Raw genomic sequence first — 27,738 nt, forward strand, 5'->3', positions numbered from 1 at the left:
TTCAAATTTTAAAACCATGGTATAATTTCATAGGAAATATCAATCTACTGACTCAAAACTTCACCAAAATCGTATTTTATTTTTGCATTAAATAGAAAGCATAGTGCCTTCTCCTATTGTAAAATAACACATTTAGTACTTAGACTTTTTGAACCCTCATATTCTCTGAATATGTGTATAGTAGGAGATTATATCTACATGCATTGCTAAATATCTTACATACATACATATATGTAACATATATTATAATTTATCTTATGTATATACATACAAACTATTAAATTAATCATAATCCTTTCCTTGAGGTTCTTTAATACATCTTTCTTTATATAACTGAAATATTACCATGTATAATGGCTTTTACACAGGATTCTGCCAACTGAAAAATATTTGTTATAATCATGATATAAATAATGTGTATCATATGATGTCAAGAAAACATCGTGAGACCACTTTTCAAAAAGTAATTTGACTTTGACATGAGGAAAGGGAAGAACCAGATATGGAAAGAGAAAATTCAGACAGAAGTGTCTACCTATAAGATATCAGAGCAATCATTAGAGTAGAGCAGACTTCAGTAGGAGAGGGCTACGAGGCCATATGGAGATGGATTGAAGGCAGTTAGAATTACTCTCAAGGGACAAAAGTCAAGGAATGCTGGGAGACAATCAGGCGTACATACATCAGTAATCTCACCTGGAAGTAAAACTAACAATTTGATCCGGTCCTTATACACTGCTATTACAGACTCACTTTAATTTTATATATTAAAATATTTGTAAAATTGCGTATAACATGAATATATATATATATATATATATGTATGTATTTGTGTATGTGTATGCATATGTATATTTAGCCTGCTTTTTTTTTTCCTGACCAAAGAAGTGGTATGATGAGACATGATGAGACTTACTTCAAACATCTTTATTTTTAAGTATAATCAGACTAAGGGTCTTTTCAGGTAACGAGACTGGTGTGGTTTATTTTTGCAAATGTAATACTTCACTGATAAAAGAGATTCCCACAACCCTGCAATTAGTGTTCATGCAAAATCTTTCTAGACTCACTATGCTAAAATGTGAGGATTACATGCAAAGTTCTTATTTTACATCATATTTTATCTTTAAAGAATAGATTTTCTGGGATATAAGGAACATAAATTTCTATCATTTATTTTTAAATTCTATCCAAAAGAATTTATTCTCTACTTGCAATATAGTAAAATACAAGTTAAAATGCATGTGCTGAGAAAGAGAACATTTCTTCTTGTTCGGAATTTATACAGTAATACCTCAATATTATGATTACAATATTTTTTCATTACACCAAGACTCTATTTCAGCAATTAAAGAAAGTATTGGAGGTGGTGGGAAATGATGCTACATTTTCCAGTTGTTTTTGTTTTTGTTTTTATCATAGTAGTCATCTATTATACAAGACTCACTAATATCATAAGATACTTATGCTTCTGGTCAAATGCATAAGTTTTAAAGAAAAATATCCACACGTAAATTATTCATATGGTATAATTAGACCTTTTCAATATTTTAAATTTGTCTCAGTAAAGATTTAGTGTGTTCTGATTTTATTTTACTTAACATTAACCAAAGACCTTCTATTTAGGTACAGTTCTACTGGAAATTAAACAAGAGAGGTGACAGGTAAACAAAAGCTCTTTTACTGCCTGAGCTGAGTGGTTGAGGCACAGGCCTTTAATCCCAGCACTCAGCAGGTAGAAGCAGGCAGATCTCTGAGTTCTAAGCCAGCCTGGTCTACAGGCAGAGCTACACAGAGAAATCTGTCTCAAACAGAGACAAACTGGAATTTGCTTGACTTGTAAATGTGAAGTAGAATTAACTAATGTTGTGTTTTGTCCATGTATGAAAATTAGCTCTTCTAATACTGATTAACTCATCCACAGTCACAAACTGGAGCTGGAGAAATGGTTCTGCGATTAAGAGCATATAGTAAGAGTAGTTCATGCAGTAACAGGGCATCTGAACTCAAGTCTCAGCACTGACATCACAGAGCTCATAATTCCACCTGCAGAAACCCCAGTTCCAGTCACACACACACACACACACACACACACACACACACACACGCACGCACGCACACGCACACACACACAGGCACACACACAAGCACACAATTTAAATCTTTTGTTGGAAATCACAAACTATGTTAAAGACACTAGCTAGCATCCTCTTGGTTCTGTCCATCTGAAGAAGTAAACAGGATGTCGAAAGGCTCAGACTCTCTGATGCTAATATTTTGAGTTTGCTTATTTTTGTTTTTGTTGTGTTTTGGGTTTTTTTTACTTTTAAAAATTATTCTTTCATAACTACATACATGAATACAGTATTTAGATCATACCCTCTCCCCCACTCCTCCTGAACTCATCCCTCACCTTACCAACATACTGCCTCACCTTTCTTCTTTCTGTTTCTATAGCACCCAAAGTCCAGTTAGTTTCGCCTATTTACACATGTGTAAAGCCACCTACTTGAGCACAGACAGCCTATCAAGGACCACACTGCTGCAGAAACTGATTAACCATTCTGTACACGTCATCAACTGTCAGTAGCTCTTCAGTTAGGGCTGGGGCCTTGTGAGACAGTTCTATTTCTCTGCTGGAGTGCTGACCGGATTGATCTTGTACAGAGAATCACAGACATTGTGAGTTCCTGAATGCAGCAACCGTATCATATCCAAAGAATGCTATTCTGCAGCAAGCTTTCAAGACAATCTTATATGACGATCTGCTTCTTCCACTCTTCAGACCCACCCTCCCAATATACTCCCTGGGCCTTGGGAGGAGGAGGAGGGCGTGATACAGATGCCTCACTTAGGGCTGAGCAAGTCATACTTATTCCCTTCATCTTGACCACTTACCAGTTTCTGAATTGATCACTATCTGCTAGATGGTCACATCTGAGTAACAGTGTGTAATCATTGTCAGTAGTAGTTAGTATTACTTATTATTTCTTTTGTTATCCCACTGCCTACCTACTCACCCATGAGGATGAATTTCCATGATATTTAGACTCAAATAAATAGAACAAGGTTGCTTAGAAGGGAAATTTCATTTTAAATAAGTAACCAGATACTTTACTCATGAAACTGAAGACCAAAACTGAATTTATTTGTGGCCAGAGAGCTCTGATATGGTCTTCGGTGTAATCACTATGATCCCCTCTTTCCATATTTCATTACTTCCAGTACAAAAAAAAATGACAATTCATCTTCAAATTACAAAGTAGAATGACCATTTTAGTAATATAAGTTAGTAAAGCACATAGTCAATTGAAACAAGTACTGAATTGTATGGGTTAACAAGCAATTGTATGTGTACATACAAAATGTGTACATACTAAATATAATGAATAGTGCCAAGGCAATGTCAGCAACCCACTTTAATTTTGTAACACTTAATTCTCCTGACTAACTATAATAAGTTATCAGAGTCTCTGGTCAGGGCTGTCATACATAGGTATATGGCATCTTTAGCAATATATTTATGCATCCAAGAGAACCTAATCCAACCCCCTTTCATTGTCTATGTCCAAATATTATTTTACTACAGGATTATCAAATTCCCATATAATTAATAATGACTTAGTGTTTTAAGAGACAAGTAATAGATTCTCTTTTATAATATATGTTTTAATGCTAAGAGGTTTGTTTTAATTTTACTATAGTTAATAGATTGGGATATAGTTAACACACAATAGACTTAATGTCTCTCAGGTGTTCTATTTGTCAGTCTTTCAAGTTGTTCTTTTTCACTGTTCACTAGCATTGCCTATGTAGGGACATAGCAAAGTGTGTTGATTCATACATTCACTTCTTAATAAACATTGCAGTTGCTTATAGTTTATAACCTCCTAGAAACCTACTCATAACAAAGTCACTAAAAAATCTGTAGGATTGTGTCTTAATACCTCTTAGATATCTTTGATTGGAATGTGTTGATTATATGGTATGTACATAGATAGATAGATAGATAGATAGATAGATAGATAGATAGATAGATAGATAGATAGATGGATGGATGGATGGATGGATGGATGGATGGATGGATGGAAGGATGGATGGATGGATGGATAGATAGATAGATAGATAGATAGATAGATAGATAGATAGATAGATAGATAGATAGATAGATAGATAGATAAAGATATAGTAATAGATATCATAACTTAGAGAACTACCAAACTACTTTCAAATGTATTTGCACCACTTTACTTTCTTACTGACAGTCAATGTGTGTTCTAATTCCTCTACTTTCTCATCAGAATTTGTTGTACTTAGTCATTCATGGTAGCCATTCCAAAGAAGTTATTTTCTAACTAATCATTCAACTAACTAGAAGATGTCAAGAGTGGGATTTACTTATGGCCATTGGATAAAAAGTATGAAATCTGCATTTTTCTGACTTTCTTTTTTTTTCATTTTTTACTTTTTATTCATATTACATCCCAATTGGAACCTCCCTCCCTCCTCTCCTCCCAGGACTGCTCCCACAAATTTCTTCTCCTATTACTCCCTTCTTCTCTCCTTAGAGAAGGGGAAGCCCAAGCTGGGTACCACCCACTATGGGCCATCTAGTCCCAGCAGAACCAGGCACATCCTTTCCCACTGAGGCCCAGTCAGGCAGTCCAGGTAGGAAAAGGGGATCCAATGGCTGACAACAGAGAGAGCTTCCTCCAATTATTATGGGACCCTCATGAATCCCAGATGTTTATCTGGTACAAATGTCAGGGGGCTAGGTTCAGCCCCTGCATGTTCCTTGGTTGGTGATTGAGTTTCTGTGAGCCTCTAAGGGCCCAGGTTAGTTGACACTGTAGGTCTTCTTATGGTGTCCTTGACTCCTCCAGCTTACTCAATTCTATCCCCCACTCTTCCACAAGACTTCCCAGCTTTGCCTGAGTTTGACTATGGGTCTCTTTGTCTGTTTCCATTTACTCCTTAATGAAGTCTCTTGGGAGACAGTTATGTTGCATTCCTGTGTGCAAGGATATCAGAGTATCATTAATAGTGTCAGGTTGGCTCTCTCCCATAGGATGTGTCTCAAGTCGGGCCAGTCATTGGTTGGCTGTTTCTTCCATCTTTGCTCCATCTTTATCCCATCTTGTAGGAAGGGCAAATTTTAGGTTGAAGGTTTTATGAGTTGGTTGATGGCTCCCTCCATCCACTGGAAATCATGCCTGGCTGTAGGAGGTAGCCACTTCAGTCTCTATGTCTCCCCACTGGAAGAAATCTCAGCTAGGATGAACCCCATAGATGCCCTTGAGCTCCCCCATTCGGGTCTCCAGCTAGTCCCAGAGATGACCTCCACTGATTTCCATTCTCTTTCGAAGCTTTCCCCAACACCTGATTGCTATCCCCACACCTCCTAGATCTAAGCCCACCTTCCACTCAGTTCCCTCTCTGCATCCACTTCAGGTGACCATTTTGTTTCTCCTTCTGAGTGAGATCCACAATCCTCCCCTGGGCCCTCACTATTGCTCTTTGGGTCCGTGGATTGTACCATGGTTATCCTGCGCAAATGGCTAATGTTCAATTGTAAGTGAGACACAATAGTCATGTCTTTCTGGGCCTGTGTTACCTCACTCAAGATGATATCCTCACGTTCCTTCTATTTGCCTAGAAAATTCATGATGTCTTTGATTTTTAATCGCTAAACAATATTCCATTGTACAGATATATCATATTTTCTTTATCCATTCTTCAGGTGAGGGGCATCTAGGTTGTTTAAAGTTTCTGCCTATTACAAATAAAGCTGCTATGAGCACAGTCAAGCAAATGTCCCTGTGCTATGGTGGGACTTCTTTTGGGTATATGAATAGGAATAGTTAAGCTGGGTGTTGAGGTACAATATTCCCAATTTTTTGAAAAATTGCTAAGTTGATTTCCAAAGTGGTTGCGCAAGTCTGCACTCACACCACCAATGAGGAGTGTTCCCCTTGCTCCACATCTCACACCACCAATGGAGGAGTGTTCCCCTTGCTCCACATCCTCTCACACCACCAATGGAGGAGTGTTCCCCTTGCTCCACATCCTCGACAGCATGTACTCTCCCCTGAGATTTTGATCTTAGCCATTCTGATGGATGTAAGATGTAATCTGAGTTGTTTTGATTTGTATTTCTCTGATGACTGAGGACATTGAACATTTCTTTATGTGCTTCTCAGCCATTTGAGAATCATTGGGGTTTGAAAGTGCTTTCATTTTTGCTAAAACCTCTTTCCTGTTTACCTAACTGCACAAGCAGTGTCAAGTTATACAATTTTTTAAAGCTTCTGTTTTCTTAGCACCAAATCAAGGATAATTTGGAGGAATAGTAGGTAAGTTAAAAATAATACAAATAAAATGGCAGGTGTAGCATATGTCTTCCAGCATATGTTACATAATAAGAAGTAAGGTCAATCCAGGGATTCTCCTTTGAAACTATTTCTTATTAGCTTGGGGCACATTGCTTTCTTTTTTTTAATATTTTTATTTTCTATAGTCTTTGCTTACATTCCAAATGATTTCCCTTTTCCCAGATCCCCCCTCCCCATATGTCCCATAAACCTTCTTTTCCCCATCCATTCTCCAATCACCTCTCTCCTTTTTCTCTGTCCTTATATTCCCCTCCAATGCTAGATCAATCCTTTCCAGGATCAGGACCCTCTCCATACTTCTTCATGGGAGTCATTTGTTATGCGATTTGTGCCTTGGGTATTCAGCGCTTCTGGGCTAATTAATATCCACTTATCAAAGATTGCATTCCATGTGTATTCTTTTGTGATTGGGTTACCTCACTTAGGATGATATTTTCCAGATCAACCCATTTGCCTAAAATTTTTGTGAATTCATTGTTTCTAATTGCTGAGTAGTATTAGAAACAACTAAGAAAACTCAAAGGGAGACAACTTTGGAGATTTTCTGACTTTCTGTCACCCTGGAAGAGTAAATTTAACTTTCAAGATGCCAGCATGCTCAAGAGAAAGGAATGACTAAAAATCTTAACATTTCCCCTACAACAAATCAACGAGGCATTTCTCACTATATCTGCTTAATCAATAAAAAGAACATAATAGAAAGTTGGAGATGTGGTCAAGCCTACACAGCTAGTGTGTGGTCAAAGGAGAATTCAAACTCCACATTCCTGTCCTTCATGTGCCACATTGCCTGCAGGGAAGAAGAAGACCTGTCACAAAGGCTCCACTAGTGTTTTAAGTAGTAAGTGACAGACATATGTGACAATACCTTCACCACTATATCAGTTGTGCCTTCAGGATGTCAAGAAGTACCACCTCATGTGCTAACACATAGCCAAGCTCTAAAAATGATGTGCCAAATGATAGGTTTGGCTGAGATAATATGATCAAACTTCACAGGATACAAGCAAGACTCTCTTATTGCGTGCAAAAAAAATTAAATGCACTATTCTGAAGGGGGCAGGTATGGTTAGCATCTTACACATACAATCTTATACATAAAAAACATGATTTTAATACATAGTTCAGCCATGAAGCCTTAAATGCAAAAACAGGAAAAAGAGACTCAGCAAGTTGTATTTATACATTTGTTCATGCACATATATACATAAATATGTATATAAAAATAATAATCAGAGGAAAAGAGGCTTTTAACTTGAAAGGGGGGAAATATGGGAGAGGTTGTAGGGATGATACCTGGGAAGGGCTGGAAAAAGGAAATGGGACACAATTATCTTATCCCATTTCAATTAAAAATATTGTTTAAAAAAATCTTAGGCTCTATTCATACACATGTGTTGTCCAAATCCAGAGTCCCAGGGTTCACTTGTGGAGTCATCATGGTTTTGGAGAAATGGTGGGAAAGGGCCAGAACCCAGGTTGGAACTCTGAAGCCTATCACATTGAACACCAAACTTCACACATCAGAAAACTCACACCAATATTCGTGAAATACCCAAGAGATTTCTACTCCAGATGATTTTTAAAGAAAAACAAGAATCACTGATGGAAGGTACAAAGGATGTCTCCCCTCAGGAGAGGGGAGGTCTGAGGACAGTAAAAGCCATAAACACTTGTATGGAGTTCCTGACGAATGTGCACTGCAGCTGCTCAGGCAAGAGACTGACAGGCACTCATCGCAAAGGATTTTTTTACAAGATTCAAATAAGAAGAGACAAGGAACTTGAGATCTGACTGTGATGTTCCAGTGTGAAGAGCATTTTAATTCTAACAGAAGATAAAAGTTCCACTTGCTAACATACAGTAGCACAAGGCCAGAATGACAAATGGATTAACAGTCTCTAGATAAGAGACTTTCCAACACAGCAAAATAACCTGTGTTGTCTCAGACAATGAAATTACAATTCTAATCCATCCAGCAGGATGAAACACTTGAAGACCATACAGACTATAAACCTGACAAGCCACATGAACGTTTCTCTTTCTTCTCAATCTTTTTTCTTTTCCTGGCAGAGATCACAAGTCCATCACCACAAGATTGGCAGTGCCATCCAAAGCTAACAAAGACCTGTTGTCATATCTGCCTTCATATCTGCACCACCCTGCTTGACATTTCCACTCGTAGGCCTAAAAGTCTCCTCAAAAACTTAATTCCACATCTAAGCTTTTAATGGGCCAACTCTCACCCACAACCAAATCCTCCACAGCTTTTCTAGTCAGAGCAAATGTCACTACCATTCCTATTATCCAATTACTTAGGCCACATAATTTGGAGCCGCCCACAAAAGTTCCTGTTTCTCATGCCCCTGCACCTCTGCCTATAGCCCAGGGCTGACTATTCCTCCATCAGAACTATTCAAAACATCTCCTCCACCCTCTCTTGGCATTAGAGTCCATTCCAACTTCATTTTATCATGGACTGCAGACTCAGAATTAGACTGCCTGACTTAACTTTTGCTATCTACTTTCCTTTATCTTATATTTCCACATAAGCAATAAAGTTGTTCTCAACATGATTTTATTTATGTTATTTAGTTTTTATACTTTTTAAACTCAATTATTGTAATACAATACCAAATGTCTTCTGTAATAAAGGATATTTTGATGTTTGTTAAATATATGAATAAGAAGTAGGTTGTCATAAACAGAAAGGAATTCTTCATTACTTTTATAATTCTATATTAAAATTACATATTACAGTTTTACTTAAAAGTAGATCACTTGAGAAATCTTATTTTATTCCTGAATTTTTACCTAAAATAGAAGTTTTACTTTCACTTGTTCTTTGAATAATGTACAATAATTTCTAAATTTAACAGATTAAATCATTGTCAAGTATTTAATACCACATACATAATTAATCAAATTTCTTTAGACATTCAAATCACAAGTACTTAATATACTTGACTTTCTCAAGTATGTTAAAACTCCAAGAGATGGACTTAAAACTTGAAAAAATTGTCTCACAACCTCTTTCTTATAAATATGTCAGGTTTTTACTTTAATAAATCAAATTTTATAACATATTTCCAAAATCTTAATTAAAAAATATAGAAGACTGAAATGAGAGTTTCAAGCAAGCAGCACTTTCTTGCTTCTCCCTGGTAGAAGGTAAGTATAACAGCAGGAGAAAAGTGGGAGATTATAGTGGACAAAATAGCCTTAAAGACAGATGCAGAAAAGGAAGCCACTGACTTAGCTCATCTGGAAGCTGCAGCCCAGCCTTGTTCTTTGAGACCTGTTTCCCCTTCTTGACTTAGAGGAGTAGTTCAGTACTAAAAGGGTTGTGGACACACACTTCTTTGGGAAACATCAGTCTGTGTGTTTTCCTCTCCCTTGGAACTCATAGCAAATTTTGTCATGCTGACTTAGCCATCCTTGTCTACCTTGAGGACATCAAGCCTGGGTCAAATGCTATGAAACAAGTCCACTGAAAAACGCATGCTGTAAGCATCAGGTTAGAGATATAGAAGGGAGTGGAGATCACTTTCCTTTTAAAACCAGTGGCTTAAGCTGTCAATGAAAGTAAATCCAGTCACTGAGCAGAAATGCATAATCTTGGGTGGAAACTAGACTATAAATGAATGAGATATGGAAACAATAAAAAAACCATGGTAAAAAGGTAAGAGATCCATAGCTCTGACAAAAGCACTGAGACTAAAAGGAGCAGAAATAATGGGATGGGAACTATGGTGGTTTGAATGAAAATAGCTCCCATAGACTATATATTTGCTTATATATAAATCTGATAAACTGTTTAAAAAAATAGAAAGTATGGAAACTATATAGGTTTCCCTAATCAGAAGAATGAATAAAGAAAATATGGTACATTTATACAATGGAGTATTACTTATCTGTTAAAAAAAATTACATCATGAATTTTGCAGGCAAAAGAATGGAACTAGAAAAAAATCATCCAGAGTGAGGTAAGCCAAACCCAGAAAGATAAATAAGGTATGTATTCACTTATATGTGGATATTAGCCATTAAATAAGTGATAACCACTACAGAACTCACTATAAATGGCATATATGAACTCACAAAGACTGAGGCAGCAAGCACAGGTCCTACATGGGTCTACACTAATTCCACTGCTTATAGAACTCCTGAGGGTGTGAGTGAATGGGTCTCTGATTCCTATAACTGCTCTTGTGGCTCTTTTCCTTCTATTGGGTTATCTTTTCCTGCCTCAATGTGATGGTTTTTGATTTATCTTACTATATTTTATTTTTTCATGTTTGGCTTTTATCTCTCTTAGAAGGCTGTTTGTGTCTAATGAGAGATAGGAAAGGGAGTAGAGAGGAAGGGAGAGGAGAAATTGAGAGAAATAGAGGGAAGGGAAACTATAATCAGTATACATTGTATGAGAAAAGAATATGTTTAATAAAAGGAAAAAAATAAAGCATGGCCTTATTGGAGAAAGTATGTCACTGGGCATGAGATTTGAGGTTACAGAAGCCCATCCCAAGCCCAGTGCCATTGTTCCCTCTGCCTCTTGCCTATGGATCAGGATGTAAAGCTCTCAGCTACTGCGTCAACACCATGCCTGCCCCTTCCCACCATGATGATCATGGACTAGCGCCTAAAACTGTAAGCAAACTCCCGATGAAGTGGTTTGTTTTATAAGAGTTGCCTTCATCCTTTTGTCTCTTTACAGCAACAGAATATCAACAAAATATAAACCAAAAATTTTAAATATGATGAAAAAAGAGAGAAGAAATGGGAAATGGAAAGTAAACCATGGTGATGGGTGATGGTAATAACCCCAACTCAAGCCAGTTTGTTTCCCTACATCTACGTTGGCTTCATAAGCAACTGGTTCTTTACCATACTCAATCTTGACCCCAGACCAGCCAACTGAGCTAATCTGCCAAGTGTAAATACCAATCAAAGAAATCTCAGTTGCATCTTAGCTTATTCTAGTAAGCAGGGAAACACAGTCATTTTCAATAGCAATTGTCTCAATACACTTTCACTGGAGATCAAGACACACAAAGCAGTGAGTGAGTATTTCCAGTCTTTGTTCTCTCTGAAAGGCACACAGTCCAGGAAGATAAAAGGCAGATTAGCATAGGCCAGAACAACTCTTTTCCAAGTAAACATTCGGTAAAGAAAATTCTATTTCTTTTGCCTTTCTTTCTCCCTGTTGACATTCTAGTTTCCATTTTGTTCTCTCTTATCACAGGTGAAGAAGGGGGCCAAATATCTGCCTTTAGATGGTGTTGCTTACAGAAACAATGGAGGACAACATCAAGAAGCCTGATGACATGGTACACAAGACAGGACACAAGCTGTGTCACTGATTACACTGATAGGATTTGAAACCACACATTTTTTTATTAGATTAGTGTACTGGCAGGTTTTGTGTGTCAACTTGACACAGGCTGGAGTTATCACAGAGAAAGGAGCTTCAGTTGAGAAAATGCCTCCATGAGATTCAGCTGTAAGGTATTTTTTCAATTAGTGATCAAGGGAAGAGGGCCCATTGTGGGTGGTGGCATCCCTGGGCTGGTAACTTTGGGTTCTATAAGAGAGCAGGCTGAGCAAGCGAGGGAAAGCAAGCCTGTAAGAAACATCCCTCCATGGTCTCTGCATCAGCTCCTGCTTCCTGAACTGGTTGAGTTCCAGTCCTGACTTCCCTTTGGTGATCAACAGCAGTGTGGAAGTGTAAACTGAATAAACCCTTTCCTCCCCAATTTGCTTCATGGTCATGATGTTTTGTGCAGGAATAGAAACCCTGACTAAGACAACTAGATAAGTGATCTCACAGAGAGTGTGTAGTGTCCCTACTCTTGTAAACCCTATAGGAAAATAAAAGGAGCCTCAGGTGTCAGCACAGAACACACCATATCAAACTATACTGCACATCATTTAAAACATTATTAAAATTACTACAAGTCCAATTGCAAATATATTCAGTATTTGAAATTGATATTCCAGTATACATCATCAAGAAGTCTGTCTACAGAAAGTTTGCTGTGAGATTGTGTCACCTAGAGATATTAAATAAAGTACAGCCTTGAAGTCTCACCAACATGGCTGCCTAAGCATGACCTGAACAAGTATGATTCCAATATACATGCTAACACATGAATTTGGGGAAAGGTCAACAGACCTCAACCCTGGACAAATAACTACAGGCAAGTATTCTCCTGAGAGTGGGAAATATAGTCTTCCTCAGGGAAGAACAGACCAATTCGATATCCAATATCAAAGGGCAAGAACTGAAAATATACAAGTGCAAATAACATCATATGAAGTGAGCTGGCTCTATATATTATATTTAGGAATACATATATATCAACAGTTATAGAAAAAAGATGCTATTAATTTTGGAAGAGAAAAGGGGATATGTTGAAGGATTTGGAGAGAGGAAAGGGAGGGGGAAAATAATGTAACTATATTACAATTTCAAAGAATAAAAAAAAAAAAAAAAAAAAAAAAAAAAAAAAAAAACCTTAAAAGCTTATTCCGATCCTGCCCAGGGAGCTGTGGAAAGAGAGAAGCCCCGCAGCCATATTTGCTGTCTGCAGAGACACAAAAAGATCACTAGGTACTGTAACACCCTGAGCTTTAGATTTCTGGTGGGGCAAACTGCCAGGGGTCTGCCTGCACTCAGGAACTGAGCACTATGCAGCTTTTGTCTGCCAGCCCGCCAGGCTCGGGGCCATTTCCTCCCCAGGAAGCTGTGGAAGGAGAGAAGCCCCTCGGCCAAACTCACTGTCTGCAGGGACACAAAAGGATCACTAGGTACTGTAACACCCTGAGCCTTAGATTTCTGGTGGTGCAAACCTCCAGAGATCTGCCTGTACTCAGGAACTGAGCACATAGGCGGTTCATCTACAAGCCAGTCCATCACAGGACCTGTGTCCTATGTGAGAATCAACAGAGGGAGTGACCCCCACCACAACTTCTTCACTCCATAATAGAGCAGACAGAGAACGCCTGGTTTACCTTGACAACCTAAGTATAGCATTGCATGAGGCAAGACTGAGAAGGGCTCCAAAGGCACAAAAGAGGAAGCCAGCATATCAGTAATCTGTGCCAGAAGAAACCCAGTCATCAGTGGTGCAGAGATAATCTTAAAGATCCACAGTAGGTTGAAGCACCAGCCAGTGACAATAAGACCATCTAACTCCTGGGAGAACCAGATGGCTAAAGGCAAAGGTAGGAACGTTACTAACAGAAACCAAGGCATTATGGCAGCATCTGAACCCAATTCTCCAACATTAGCAAGTCCTGGATTCCCCAACACACCAGAAAAACAAGATTTGGATTTAAAATCACTGGTCATGATGCTAGTACAGGAACACATGAAGGACATACTTAAAGAAATTCAGGAGAAAATGGATCAAAAATTAGAGGCCCTTACAAGGGAAACACAAAAATCATTGAAAGAAATTCAGAAGAATACAAAAGCCAATAAGGAGGAAATGCAAAAATCACTTAAAGAAATACAGGAGAACCTTGATCAACAGGCAGAAGTCATGAAAGAGGAAACACAAAAATCGCTTAAAGAATTAGAGGAAAACACAAACAAGCAAATGACAGAACTGAGCAAAAATTTTCAGGATCTAAAAACAGAAGTAGAAACAACTAAGAAAGCACAAAGGGAGACAAGTTTGGAGATAGAAAACCTTGGGAAGAAATCAGGGACCATAGATGCAAATATCAACAACAGAATACAAGAGATAGAAGAAAGAATCTCAGATGCCGAAGATACCATAGAAACCATGGACTCAACAGTTAAAGAAAATGCAAAATGCAAAAAGCTTGTAACCCAAAATATCCAGGAAATCCAGGACACAATGAGAAAGCCAAATCTAAGGATCATAGGTATTGATGAGAGTGAAGATTTACAACTTCAAGGGCCAGCAAATATCTTCAACAAAATTATGGAAGAAAACTTCCCTAACCTAAAGAGAGAGATGCCCATGGATATACAAGAAGCCTACAGAACTCCAAACAGACTGGACCAGAACAGAAATACCTCCCGACACATAATAATCAAAACCCCAAATGTACTAAACAAAGAAAGAATACTTAGGGCAGTAAGAGAAAAAGGGCAAGTAACATATAAAGGAAGACCTATCAGAATTACACCAGATTTCTCACCAGAGACTATGAAAGCTAGAAGATCCTGGGCAGACCTCATGCAGACTCTAAGAGAACACAAATGCCGGCCGAGACTACTATACCCAGCGAAACTCTCAATTACTACAGATGGAGAAACCAAGATATTCCATGACAAAACCAAACTTACACAATATGTATCTACAAACCCAGCCCTACAAAGGATAATAGGGGGAAAGCACCAGTACAACAAGGGAAACTATACCCTGGAAAGAGCAGGATATTAAGCTTCTTTCATCAAACCCAAAGAGGATAATCAAACACGTATAAAATTAAAATCAAAAACATTAGGAAGCAATAACCACTATTCCTTGATATCTCTTAACATCAATGGACTCAATTCCCCAATAAAATACATAGACTAACAGACTGGTTACGTAAACAGGACCCTACATTTTGCTGCATACAGGAAACACACCTCAATGTCAAAGACAAAAACTACCTTAGAGTAAAAGGCTGGAAGACAATTCTACAAGCAAATGGTCCCAGGAAACAAGCCAGAGTTGCCATTCTAATTTCAAATAAAATTGACTTTCAACCTAATGTCATCAAAAGAGACATGGAAGGTCACTACTTGCTGGTCAAAGGAAAAATCCAAGAAGAACTTTCAATCCTGAACATCTATGCCCCAAATACAAAGGCACCCTCATTCATAAAAGAAACTTTACTAAAGCTCAAAGTACACATTTCACCTAACACAATAATTGTGGGTGACTTCAACACTCCACTTTCACCAATAGACCAATCAGGAAAACAGAAACTAAACAGGGAGACAATGAAACTAATTGAAGCTTTGAACCAATTGGAGTTAACAGATATATAGAGAACTTTTTATCCCAAAGCAAAAGAATATACCTTTTTCTCAGCACCTCATGGTACCTTCTCCAAAATAGATCATATAGTTGGTCACAAGACAGACCTCAACAAATATAAGAAGATTGAAATAATCCCATGCCTCCTATCAGATCACTGTGGAATAAAAGTGGTCTTTAGTAACAGTAAAAACAACAGAAAGCCCACATACACATGGGAACTGAACAATAATCTACTCAATGACACCTTGGTCAAGGAAGAAATAAAGAAAGAAATCAAAGATTTCTTAGAATTTAATGAAAATGAAGGCACAACATACACAAATCTATGGGACACAATAAAGGCAGTGCTAAGAGGAAAACTCATAGCTTTGAGTGCCTCCAAAAAGAAATTCGAGAGAGCTTACACTAGAAGATTAATGGAACAACTACAAGCCCTGGAACAAGAAGAAGATAATTCACCCAGGAGGAGGAAAAGACAGGAAAGCATCAAACTCAGGGCTGAAATCAATCAAGTAGAAACCAAGAGAAACATACGAAGAATCAACAAGACCAAAAGCTGGTTCTTTGAAAAAATCAACAAGATAGATAAACCCTTAGCCAGACTAACCAAAGGGCACAGAGAAAGTATCCAAATTAACAAAATTAGAAATGAAAAGGGGAGATATTACAACAGAAACTGAGGAAATTCAAAAAATCATCAGATCCTACTACAAAAACCTGTACTCAACACAACTGGAGAAAATGGACATTTTCTTAGACAGATACCAATTACCAAAATTAAACCAGGATCAAATAGACCATCTAAACAGACCCATAACGCCTAAAGAAATAGAAGGGTCATAGACAGGATTCCAACCAAAAAAAGCACAGGACCAGATGGTTTCAGTGCAGAATTCTATCAGACCTTCAAAGAAGAATTAACACCAAATAGAAACAGAAGGAACACTACCCAACTCCTTCTTCGAAGCCACTATTACGCTGATACCAAAACCACACAAAGATCCAAATACAAAGAGAATTTCAGGACAATTTCCCTTATGAATATTGATGCAAAAATACTCAATAAAATTCTTGCCCACTGAATCCAAGAACACATCAAAATGATCATCCACCATGATCAAGTAGGCTTCATCCCAGGGATGCAGGGATGGTTCAATATAAGGAAATCCATAAATGCTATCCACTACAAAAACAAACTCAAAGAAAAAAACCACATGATCATTTCATTGGATGCTGAAAAAGCATTTGACAAAATTCAGCATCCTTTCATGCTAAAAGTCTTGGAAAGGACAGGAATTCAAGGCCCATATCTAAACATAGTAAAAGCAATATACAGCAAACCGGTAGCCAACATCAAACTAAATAGAGAGAAACTTGAAGCAATCCCACTAAAATCAGGGGCTAGACAAGGCTGCCCCCTCTCTCCATATCTTTTCAATATAGTTCTTGAAATCCTAGCTAGAGCAATTAGACAACAGAAGGAAGTCAAAGGGATACAAATTGGAAAGGAAGAAGTCAAACTATCACTATTTGCAGACGATATGATCGTATACTTAAGTGACCTGAAAACCTCCATCAGAGAACTCCTACAGCTGATAAACAACTTCAGCAAAGTGGCTGGCTACAAAATCAACGCAAGCAAATCAGTAGCCTTTATATATTCAAAGGATAAGCAGACTGAGAAAGAAATTAGGGAAATGACCCCCTTCACAATAGCTACAAACAGCATAAAGTATCTTGGGGTGACTAACCAAACAAGTGAAAGACCTATATGACAAGAACTTCAGATCTCTGAAGAAGGAAATCGAAGAAAATCTCAGAAAATGGAAAAACCTTCCATGCTCGTGGATTGGCAGGATTAATATAGTTAAAATGGCCATCTTGCCAAAGGCAATCTACAGATTCAATGCTATTCCCATAAAAATCCCAACCCAGTTCTTCATAGAGCTAGAAAGAGCAATTCTCAAATTCATCTGGAATAACAAAAAACCCAGGATAGCTAAAACTATTCTCAACAGTAAAAGAACTTCAGGGGGATTCAATATCCCAGACTTTAAACTCTACTACAGAGTAATAGTGATAAAAACTGCATGGTATTGGTACAATATCAGGCAAGCGGATCAATGGAATAGGATTGAAGACCCAGAAATGAACCAACACACCTATGGTCACTTGGTCTTCGAAAAAGGAGCTGAAAGCATCCATTGGAAAATGATAGTCTTTTCAACAAATGGTGCTGGTTCAATTGGAGGTCAGCATGCAGAAGAATGCGCATCGATCCATTCTTATCTCCTTGTACCAAGCTCAACTCCAAATGGATCAAGGCCCTCCACATAAAACCTGACACACTGAAACTAATTGAAAAGAAACTGGGGAAGACCCTGGAGGACATGGGCACAGGGGAAAGTTCCTGAATAGAACACCAATAGCTTATGCTCTAAGATCAAGAATTGACAAATGGGACCTCATAAAACTACAAAGTTTCTGTAAGGCAAAGGACACCGTCAAAAGGACAAAACGTCAACCAACAGACTGGGAAAGGATCTTCACCAACCCTAAATCCGACAGAGGGCTAATATCTAATATAATACAAAGAACTCAAGAAAGTAGAACCCAGAGAACCAAATAACCCCATTAAAAAGTGGAGTACGAAGCTAAACAAAGAATTTTCACATGAAGAACTTCGGAGAGCTGAGAAACACCTTAAGAAATGTTCAACATCATTAATCATTAGGGAAATGCAAATCAAAACAACCCTGAGATTTCACCTCACACCAGTCAGAATGGCTAAGGTCAAAAACTCAGGAGACAGCAGGTGTTGGCGAAGATGTGGAGAAAGAGGAACACTCCTCCACTGCTGGTGGGATTGCAAGATGGTGCAACCACTTTGGAAATCAGTCTGGCAGTTCCTCAGAAAACTGGGCATGTCACTTCCTGAGGACCCTGTTATACCACTACTAGGCATGTATCCAGAGGATTCTTCAGCATGCAATAAGGACACATGCTTCACTATGTTCATAGCAGCCCTATTTGTAGTAGCCAGAAGCTGGAAAGAACCTAGGTGTCCTTCAACAGAGGAATGGATACAAAAAAAATGTGGTATATTTACACAATGGAGTACTATTCAACCATTAGAAACAATGAATTCATGAAATTCTTAGACAAATGGATGGAGCTAGAGAACATCATACTAAGTGAGGTAACCCAGTCTCAAAAGATCAATCATGGTATGCACTCACTGATAAGTGGATATTAGCCTAGAAACTTTGAATACCCAGGACATAATCCACACATTAAATGATGTCCAAAAAGAATGGAGGAGTGGGCCCTGGTTCTGGAAAGACTCACTGCTAGAGTATAGGGGAATTCCAGAACAGGGAAGTGGGAAGGGGTGGATGGAAGAATAGGGGGATGGAAGAGGGCTTATGGGACTTGCAGGGAGTGGGGACCCAGAAAAGGGGAAATCATTTGCAATGTAAATAAAAAAAATAAAATAAAAAAGAAAAGAAAAGAAAAGAAAAGCTTATTCCTACAAAAGAACTCTCACATTAAAGTAGACACCTTCATTCAAAAAGATATGCTATATAGAAAAACAGCAAATATGAAAAACAGAGAGCACTGAGATACTCCAAGGTAATCCTATCACTGATTCCAAAGACAGAGAAGTTGGTGAAATACCAGATAAAGAATAATTCTTAAAAGAATTGATAAATTTCTAGAATATTTCTGTCTTAGTCAGTGTGCTATAGTTGTAAAGAGACAACTTGACCACAGTAACTTTATAAAGAAAAACGTTTTATTGGAATTAGCTTAAAGGTTCAGAAGTGTAGTCATGGCAGGAAGCATGGGCAGTGCTCAGACAAACATGGGGCTGGAGAAGGAGCTAAGAGTTGTATATCTGCATTGGCAGGCAGCAGGAAGAGAGAGACACACTGGGCCTGACTTGAGCATTTGAAACCTCAAATCCTCTCCCAGTAATACACCTCCAACAAGGTCTCATTGACTCTAACAAGACCACATCTCTTAATGCTGCCATTCCCTGGTGACCAAGTATTCAAATCTACAAGTCTTTTGGGGCCATTTCTATCCAAACCACCACAATACTAAAGAAAGTTAAAGAATTAAGGACAACAATTCATGATATGAATTAAAAGATAATGGAAATAAGAAGTGAACAGAAAATTTGGGGAAAGGTCAGTATATTAAAATTTTAAAACTCAGTGGAAAGATTCATGGACAAACCATACCAAGTAGATGACAGAATTTCAGATTGAGGAATTAGAATATAGACCGTGATATGGATATTGTCATTTCCTATTTTTCATTCTGTGATGAATGAAACATTCAAACAACGAGCAACAAAATTAAAAATGAGAGAGATGGAGGGGGCCACAAGTTATGGTGATATGGTAGTACATACCTATAACCAGTAATTCTGGCACTTAAATGATAGCAAGATTAGAAGTTCAAAACTAAGGTCAGCTACATAATAATCTTAAGACTAGCCTTATCTACATGAGACTCAGTCTCAGGATATACTAAATCAGGTTCTGGATAGATGACTTAACAATTAAAGGCATGAACTACTCTTGCAGAGGACCCAAGTTCCATTCCCAGCACCAAAGCTGTGTGGCTCCCTACCTGTAACTCCAGCTACAAGGGATCTGTCACTCTTTTCTGTATTCTACAGTACAGACACCTGCACACCTGTGTACATATCTACATACACAAACACACACACACACACACACACACACACACATTTAAAAACAAATCTTGGTAAATGTAATGCACCCAATGGAACTTTGTCTAAAATCAATCATATAAAAGAATTTAAAACAAGTCTTAAACAAACTTAGGAAGAAAGGAAATAAATTGTCTTCTGATTACAAAGGGTTAAAACTAGTAATCAAAGGCAAGAGAAACTCAGAACAAGCATCCAATTGTAGAGATAGAACAGCACAGAAACTCCATGAGGTTGTGGGTGCCTATCCTGGTGTTTCAATGACATGGAGTGATGACTAAGTATGTCATCAGAGAAAAATGAAAGCTTCAAAGTCCCCAGACCAAATTCAAATGGAAACACAGCAGGACAAAGCTGTGGGACACAATGAAGACAGTCCTATGAGCGAAGTTTAGAGATGATGTGTGCCTACATTCACAAAAAAACAGAGCACTCTCAAGCAAACAAATGTAGTACCATGGGGCTACAGGAAAATAAGAATAAGCCAAGGGACATGTCCCAAAGCTATAGTTCTCAATTTTGTCACCAAAAGGAATATTTGACCAGGTTTAGGAACATCTTTGATATCACAGAGTAGAGGGTAATGTTCCATATGATCTAATGGGTAATGGCTGCCACTATATCCTACAGGATCCATGCCTAAAACAAGGAATTTTCTAGTTAGAATATTGATAGTGCTAAAGTCAAGACTGCCAAAATAAAAATAAAAATAAAAAAAAACTCAAAGTTGGTGAGTTTTTAAAATGTGTTGTTTCTAGTAAGCTTTGGTCACTAGTGTAATGTGAATGAGTAGCAATGAGTTATCAAGCATCTCTGCTGAAGACCAGGATGATAGCATACATACAAAACAAACAAAAGGAATCTGACAGTGGAGGGAAAGTGAAGTTCAAAGTTGCATTATTCAGAGGAGTAAAATAGTGGCTGCTGAACTCTAGAGATGGACTCTTCAAGGCAATATCTTTTGTGCACAAAAATAACTTACTAAATGTTAAGGAAAGCAAGTGAGAAATGGTAGCTTCTTGACTGAGCATTGCAATAAGGATGTACGCCTTTAAGAAAGCAGTAAATAAAGGACGACCTAAGACACAAAGAGTGCTGAAGGACAGAGAGCTGATTCTAAGAGATGATAGTGAAACTTACCAAAACACAGAAAAAGGCACAAGTATTTACGTATATGGTAAGAGACACCTAGTCAATTTTAAACTCAACCAAGCTTAATCCAGGACTAATTAAAATTAAGGTCTCAAAGGTTAAATACAAAGAAAAAATATTGGAACAGCTAGAGAAGGAACATTGAAAGCTGTCCAAATGTTCCTGATGAAAAATTCAGCAGAAGCTTCCTACACCTGAGAAAGTGATCTAAAATTTTCCCAGTACCAAAGTAATCTAAAACCAAAGAATTTCAGCTAGGAAACTCTGCCTAGCAAAACTGTACTTCAGAAGTGACTGTTAGGAGTGAGACAGAGACTTACACAGTGGAGTTTAATATCCACTGTAAAGGGTAAAGCATAGCCAAACAATGGGGTTTAAAGGTGGGATGTTTGGAGGTGATTAGGAAGAAATATGTTCATTAGGTGCAGTACCCATAATTCAAGATTATGTACTACACAAAAGGCCGCAGGTCTGAAAATATGCACGTATACTCCCGTCTTCTGCTATGTGATACTTGGCATCATGCCAGGACTCTGCCAGCCAGAGGGTTATATGATCACTCAGCTCAGATCAGAACCATGAACCAGAACCCATTCTTTCGTGTATAAAGTTGTCCCTTTCAGGTATTTTATTTTAATAAGAAAAATTGGGCTAATGCAGTTGGCTTTTCTAGGCAGCTAACTATCTATCTGCATATTATAAGAATGTCCTCCTAATGCTTATACCTAATTTAGCTGTCTTAGCACTTAAAACTTTTGAACAAAACTAATTCATGTAAAGCTTCATCATTAGATTTGGTACCTAGAGGGAAAAATTCATATTTGGCATTGAATCATGTCTTTAGTCTTTATTTACTAAGAGTTTTTATAATAAAAAGTATTAAATTTTAATGATATTTGCGAAGTAATTGTGATGAGCCTATTTTTTTATTTCTTAGTTCAATAAATGTAAATTGTATTGATGGTTTTATTTTATGAAGGCATCCTAGCCTACATGGGATAAATAGCACTTTATTTAATTTACTACCTTTTTAATGTAATAAGAAATTCAGCTAGAGAACATTCCAGGTAAGATTTTTGAAACTACAACCCCATAAAAGTTAACATGATTTTGTGCCCACCCATGGCATAGATCCCAAGTTGGTCTTGTCACCGGTCAGCCATGCATTCAGACTCTGCTCCATTTTTGTCCCTGCATTTATTTTAGACAGGAGCAATTTGGGGACAAAAGTTTTGTAGATGGGTTGGTGTCCCCATCCTTCCACTGGGTGGCCCTGTCTAGCAACTTGAGGTGGTCTCTTCAGGTTCCACTCTTGGCCATTTCAGCTAAAGTCACCTCTACCAAGTCCTGGGAGCCTTCCCCATCACAGGTCTCTGGAACTTTCTAGAGGTTCCCTGCCCCCACCCCCACCACCTCTTGGCCCTCTGGGCTTCTTTCCTGTCTCACCCCATACCTGATTCTCTCCCCCCTTTTTCCTCCCACCTCCAACCCAGATCCCTCCCTTCCTCTGCTTCCCATGATTATTTTGTTTCCCTTTCTATGTGGGATCCTCACTTGGGCCTTCCTTCTTGTTTAACTTTTTAGGGTCTGTGGAGTATATCATGGGTATTCTGTAATTTTAGTTAATATCCACTTATCAGTGAGTACATATCATGCACATTCTTTTGGATCTGGGTTACCTCACTCAGGATGATATTTCTTTTTTGTTTTTACTTTTTTTTTAATTTATTGATATATTTATTTACATTTCAAATGATTTCCCCTTTTCTGGACCCCCACTCCCCAAAAGTCCCATCAGTCCCCTTCCCTCCCTCTGTTTTCCCACCCAACCCTTCCAACTTCCCTGTTCTGATTTTGCTCTATACTGCTTCACTGAGTCTTTCTAGAACCAGGGGCCACTCCTCCGTTCTTCGTGTACCTCATTTGATGTGTGGATTATGTTTTGGGTATTCCAGTTTTCTAGGTTAATAACCACTTATTACTGAGTACATACCATGATTCACCTTTTGAGTCTGGGTTACCTCACTTAGTATGATGTTCTCTAGCTCCATCCATTTGCCTAAGAATTTCCTGAATTCATTGTTTCTAATGGCTGAATAGTACTTCATTGTGTAGATATACCACATTTTTTGCATCCCATCCATTTGCCTGCAAAATTTATGATGTCCTTGTTATTAATAGCTGAATAGTACTCCATTGCATAAATAACCACATTTTCTATATCCATTCTTTAGTTGAGGGACATCTTGGATGCTTCCAGTTTCTGGCTGCTATGAACATGGTGCAGCATGCAACTTGAAATCCATTCCATAGGTGGGCACCAAACCCTGACACTATTACTGATGCTATGTTGTGCCCTCAGATAGGAGCCTTGCATGGCTATCCTCTAAGAGGCTCTACCAGCAGCTAACTAAGATAGATGCTGATACTCAGTCACAGCTAAGAATTGGACTGAGGTCACGGAAGCCCTATAGAACAGTTAGGGGAAGTACTAAAGGAACCAAGGGGAAGGACTAAAGGAACCGAAGGGGAAGGCAACCACGTAGGAAGACCAACAGTATCAATTAACCTGGAACACTGGGAGCTCCCAGAGACTAAGTCACCAACCAAAGAGCAAACTCTGGGTGGTCTGAGGCCCTAGTAGCAGAGGGTTGTCTTGTGTGACCTCAGTGGGAAAGAATGTGCCTAATCATGGAGAAACTTGATGGGGGATGAGAGGGTGAGATGGAGGAACCTTCTCGGAGGCAAAGGGGAGGAAGGATGACGGGGAGAACCCTTCAAGGGAGACTGGGATGGGAGGCAACATTTGGGATGCAAGTAAGTAAAATAATTAATTAACATATAATGTATTAAAAGAAGCTAAACATGAGAGTAAACCATGTTACCATGGTTTTACTAACAAGATTATATTATTAGCATTGTAGAATCAGATGTGTGACTTTTGCATTTCTCCATTTTCTGAAATAACTTCTAAAGATACTTCACTAGTCATCAGGGAAATGCAAATCAAAACAACCCTGAGATTTCACCTTACACCAGTCAGAATGGCTAAGATTAAAAACTCAGGAGACAGCAGATGTTGGCGAGGATGTGGAAAAAGAGGAACACTCCTCCACTGCTGGTGGGGTTGCAAATTAGTACAACCACTCTGGAAATCAGTCTGGCAGTCCCTCAGAAAACTGGGCATGTCACTTCCGAAAGATCCTGCTATACCACTCCTGGGCATATACCCAGAGGATTCCCTAGCATGTAATAAGGATACATGTACCACTATGTTCATAGCAGCGCTATTTATAATAGCCAGAAGCTGGAAAGAACACAGGTATCCCTCAACAGAAGAATAGATACAAAAAATGTGGTATATCTACACAATGGAGTACTATTCAGCCATTAGAAACAATGAATTCATGAAATTTTTAGGCAAATGGATGGAGCTGGAGAACATCATACTAAGTGAGGTAACCCAGGTTCAAAAGATCAATCATGGTATACACTCATTGATAAGTGGATATTAGCTTGGAAAACTGGAATATGTAAACATAATCCACACTTCAAATGAGGTACAAGAAGAACGGAGGAGTGGCCCCTAGTTCTGAAAAGACCCAGTGTAGCAGTATAAGACAAAACCAGAACAGGGAAATGGGAAGGGATGGGTGAGAGAACAGAGGGAGGGAAGGGGGCTTATGTGACTTTCGGGGAGTGGGGAACCAGAAAAGGGGAAATCATTTGAAATGTAAATAAAAAATATATCGAATAAAAAAAAAGAAAGAAAAATCAATTGTGCCCTGAAAATTTAATAGAAACTTTTTACAAAGCCTTCAGTCTAAATTTAGTAAGGATGAGGTAAAGAATCTTTTGGCAAGAACTAACATTTACATCACTAGAGGGTAGATGATAGAACCAGGTATGTCACTGTTGGAACCAAATAACACAATGAGGCTAGAGAGATGATGCTGCAGTTAAGAGCACAGGCTGCTCTTGAAGATGGCCAGGCCTAGTTCTCAGCATGCACATGGCAGCTCAAACTGTCCCTACCTCCATAAAGTCCTCTTCTTAACTCGGTAGGCACTGGGAATACTTGCAGGCAAAACATTCGTGCACATAGGAATAAGTAAATCTATTTTAAATAAGAGTATTAAATGGAAATGAGGTTTTTAATTAGAAGCAAGCACAAGGAAAATCTAGAAGGACCCACGTGGTGCTGAGAAGTGTTGGGACCATCAATGTGAAATCGTGCTTAGCTTAAGACATGAATGTAAGTAGGTAACATAAAGAAATGAATATTTCAAATAATGAGCAAACACTTGGCATCTCTTCAAAGAGGCACAGCAACCAAATATAAGAGCTCCCACAGGCCAAAGCTGTGTCAGCCTAAGAAACAGCATATGCAAAGTAGCAGTGGATTATAACACAAAGCATAAGTATAAGCCCACACTGACATAAACTGAACAACAAATAAATTCATAGAATTAAATATAAACATCCTGCGTAGAATTTTAAATAATTTATGTAAAGTCTCCTCTTTTGTGGCAATGAAGCACAGACCCTCCCTCTTTATGTATGTGGTCTGCATACTGACTCCCTTCCTTACAAGGAGTACGGTAAGGAAAGGAGGAAGCCAAGTAACTACACTAGACAGCGGTGAGCAGCACTGCCTCGGCCACTTACTCAGAAGATGAATGTCACCAAACGTGTGCCATCTGGGCAGTCTACATCCACACCAGGATCTGGGAGCAACACTTTATCTCTGGTATTTTTCTCATAAAAATCCATAACCAGTTGAATCATGAGATAGAAATTCATGAAAATCACCAAAAGATGATATGTGGCAGTGCCCACCTATAATGCCAGCTATGGTCAGCTGGGACGGGATGCACATAAGCATGAGAGCAGCCAGAGCTTCAGAGCTTGTCAGACTGAACAAAACAACAACAACAACAACAACAGTCATGGAAGAAAGGTAAGGTGGGAAGGAGGAAAGTTTTGTGGGAAAACCTGTGACATTTATTGTGGTAATAGTTTTATACATATATACCCATTAAGTTACACACATTAGATATGTATTGTGTGTTCTTTTGGAAGAACTAAAGCTTATGTGCCCTTTAATCTAAATACCAAACAACATTTTGTATTCTCTTTTCTCTAATGTGTTGTGTTGTTAATAATCATCTTCTACAAAATAATTGATCAAAACCATTCTCAAAACCATTATACTAATAAAAACATCTTAGAAATCATGAAAACCAAGATGTACCCAAGGACACACAAAATCTAAATGTGATATAAAGTACTGAATGAAATACTGGTTAAAAATTAAGAAATGCAAATCAGTATAGATTACAATAGCCAGAAACAGTACAGTGTTGATTTGTTATATAGAAAAAGTATACTACACTAAGGAAACTTGCTCAGAGAATTTCCCAGTAGGGGATACCAGGGGTGAAATGAATGTGGGCTCTGTAGTCTCTTACCACTTCCTTATACACCTAAAATTAATTAATGTAGGGAAATACTAGCTGAAATTCTACTTTTAGACATCTAGAAAATGAATAATCTTCAGTGCAGTAATTGAAAATGATAAGCCAATATAATAGTAGAAATAAAATAATTCAAACAGTGAGATTTTGAAGGCCAGAGAGTTATTTCATATCCCTTCTGTAGGCTGTCCTCCCTTCCCTCCATCTCATTTAGCTTTTTTTGTTCCATTATTCTCTTTTAACCACCACATTCTATCTCATTTCTCTTGAAAACAGATAGTTGACCACACACAAGAGCAGATCTTAATGTCAAAAGTAGTTAGTCAATACAAACTGCACTTGCTTGGGGGGAAAGTAGAAAATTGCAAATTGCACAAGTAGGCAACAGCAGAGAGAATAGATAGGGAACCATTTGGACATGAAATTCTCAAATACTTAATTAAAATATTATTCTAAAAATATTGAAGTTGGAAAGAGAGGACCCCTAACCAGTTGGAGCACTGCCCACAGAAAGCCCCTGTAAAATTGTGTCCTTGAGGTCCATTCTGAAGCTAGCCTGCCCAAATATTCCTCTTCCAACATAACAATTTTCTTCATGCAAAATGCATTAGGAAAATCATAGTCAATGAATCATTTATTATACGAAGGGAATGCTGTGTAAGCATGGCTTGTAGCTGCATATGGATGCAATGTTAAGATTGGTATCAGTGTACAATTTTCAGAGGTATAAAAAAACAATAAATTTGAGAGGAAGGAAAAAATGTAACACTGGGTGGTGCACAGAAAATCTTCATTTCATTTCCACATAGCAGATGATCATAATAGGAAGTGGCCCCTTCCCTCAGTGCTATCCCTAATGTTTTGTGGCAGGAGAGGGGAAAAGTCAATTAGTATTCTTATCATTTAAATGATGATTTATGGCCTATTAAAATATTCATGAAGGATAATTATGCTTTGAAAATAGT

This window comes from Apodemus sylvaticus, chromosome 7 (assembly GCF_947179515.1).
Source record: "Apodemus sylvaticus chromosome 7, mApoSyl1.1, whole genome shotgun sequence".
NCBI lineage: Eukaryota > Metazoa > Chordata > Mammalia > Rodentia > Muridae > Apodemus > Apodemus sylvaticus.